The sequence below is a fragment of the Penaeus japonicus genome, unplaced genomic scaffold (assembly GCF_977035675.1).
Source record: "Penaeus japonicus unplaced genomic scaffold, GWHDUDI00000001_assembly GWHDUDI00000009, whole genome shotgun sequence".
Taxonomy (NCBI): Eukaryota; Metazoa; Arthropoda; class Malacostraca; order Decapoda; family Penaeidae; genus Penaeus; species Penaeus japonicus.
In genome coordinates this window covers 31,025,668-31,028,167 of record NW_028234411.1, presented here as the reverse complement: position 1 = coordinate 31,028,167, position 2,500 = coordinate 31,025,668, and the positions used below count along the sequence as shown (strand labels likewise).

Below are 2,500 nucleotides of genomic sequence, written 5' to 3'. Positions count from 1 at the left end.
CTCTGTCTCTGTCTCTCTCTCTCTCCCCCCCTCTCTCTCTCTCCATACACTCTACACTTTAAGTCTACTCATATACCACTCATTGGTTTCTGGCCATGAAAACCCAACGCTTAAAAATATATATATAAAAAATAAATAAAAAATCGAAAATAATCTCCCATTTTTTGTTGTCAGAAAATGGGAAACGATTTAGTAAAAAATACCGAATGAAAAGCTAATCTTCATTTACAAAAAACGAAGGATTAAGCATGCGATAGATGTGTAAATGTAAACAGGGAAAATGAATAGACAGATGAATGAAGAAGTGGTTGACCAAAAAAGAGGAATATAATAAAATATCAAAATTATTAAAATTTATTTAGAAAGAATGTTCCTAAAACATTTCTCTACTACTGATTTTCCTTTTTTTTATGATACATCTAATCAATAACTATTAAGAAAAAAATTATAATAAATTTGTTATATTCTGAATATCTAAACAGTCCCATTTGCTTGATATATTTGTTCTAACATTACTTTTTCACGTAATTCGCACAGAAAATTCCATTTCTGAGCTAATTAAAGATGAATAAATAGAGTAATAAATGCAAATAGAGATCAACTGGGTTCTCTTGCTTATCCGCATAAATAACCTTTTTAATTAAATGCAAACACACGTGCTACACACACACACACATGAACAAAAATACACATGGAGACATATATCCACATACGTAAAGAACACACACACAGAAAGGCACATATACACACAAACAGATCTTCGAAACCAGAGGCCTTGTTAGGATATAAAATGATAGGGTTTCGTCAAGAAACCTCTAGTTTTTCACACGGAAGTTGTATCTTCTTCAAGTTTTCTCGGAGTAAAAGGAATATGTGATGTCAGACGTTTTATTTCTATTCCTTTTTACCATCATCATAATCATCATTATTGTTATTATTAGTTATCATCATAATGATCATAGTTGACATTACTACTGATAAAAACATTATAAACATTGTCATCTTTATCACTATTATCATTGTTATTCCTATCGTTATTAAAATTATGCTTTTAGTTTTACTTTTTCATTCTATTTTTGACATTATAAACAAATCATATAAACAAACGGGGCTGAATCACACGACTCCTAACTCTACGGTTATCGTACTCCCCGTTTCAATTACTTATCTCGTGATCAGTCTTTTATTTGCCTAGTTGTCTTAAAATCCATCTTTAATATCGCTATTCATTTCGTGGACTTTCCTTTAGTTTAATAGATATATGCGGTGTCTCAAATTTAGACAGAAAAAAGTGAAGGTTTGGTCAAAATATCCGCGAGTGTTGGTATTGAAGGTTTTCGGTGAAAATGTGAACTTCTCTTTGGCTTAAGAAGTGAAAGAGAAAGAAGAAAATGAAGAAGACTAGAAAAAAAGAAAGAATATGTGTAATAAAGAAAGATTAATAGCCATACAAACACATACATGTGATGTATGTCCTTTCTATCTGTCTACTTGAAGATGTACTGTATTGTACGTACACCTGTGGTTCATTCTGTAGCTTCCTACAGGGGCTGTTATAATGCTTTAGTTAGATAACTAAATACTTAGCAGAAGATCAATGCAAGAAGTATGTTGTCCGATTATTCTGTAATTTGCAATGTTACGGTCAGATTTGCAACATCATTCTGTTTGTTAAAGATGTGAATTCTACAATTTGTTAAGGTGTGATTTTGTCTTGGGGATAAGTACAATATCCCTATTTTTCAAAACTATTCGTTACCAAAACATAAGGAATCAACTCATTAAACCATCTTCGTGTAGAAGAAAAATAAGCCAGATTATAAATCATATTATATCGATCATAACAAAATACCTCACAGCTTGTTTTATTTTTTTCTTGTTTAAGTTTACCTGGCAATAGTCAATGCAATTATTTTGTCACATCTATCATATGAATGGTCCAAAAAGGGAAATTATATTAATGCAACAATGATAAGAATCTGACTCTGAATCATCTGTATCTAAATTAATAAAACATGATATATTGGTGACTATTTTTGTGCTTAATATCAGTTTAATCCATGAAGAAGAAAAGGGATTGTGCCTGTTGTTGTTGTTGTTTATTTTGTTGATTATGCAAGAAATGACTGTCCTGAGAGCCTTTTTTGGATGCTAAAATATTTGGATAAAAATAGTAAAGTTCTGGTCATTAGTCTGCGGGAAATAAGCATGGTGCGTATGTGTGTGTGTGTGTGTGTGTGTGTGTGTGTGTGTGTGTGTGTGTGTGTGTGTGTGTGTGTGTGTGTGTGTGTGTGTGAGTGTGTGTGTGTTTGTGTGTGTGTGTGTGAGTGTGTGTGTGTTTGTGTTTGTGTGTGTGTTTAAACATACTATTCTATATCTATTTATCTATCTACCAATCTATCTATCTATCTGTCTGTCTATATGTGTGTGTGTGTATTTGTATATGTATATGTATGAGCGTATATATCCATGTGCATATCTATGTGTATATTTATGCTTA

At 31.7% G+C, this 2,500-nt stretch overlaps 1 protein-coding gene across 1 annotated transcript in view; it reads right to left on the bottom strand.

The window, feature by feature from the left end:
• Nucleotides 1–2,500, bottom strand: part of LOC122254294 (uncharacterized) — a gene marked incomplete in the record, with an annotated part of 139,004 nt that overhangs the window by 75,631 nt on the left and 60,873 nt on the right.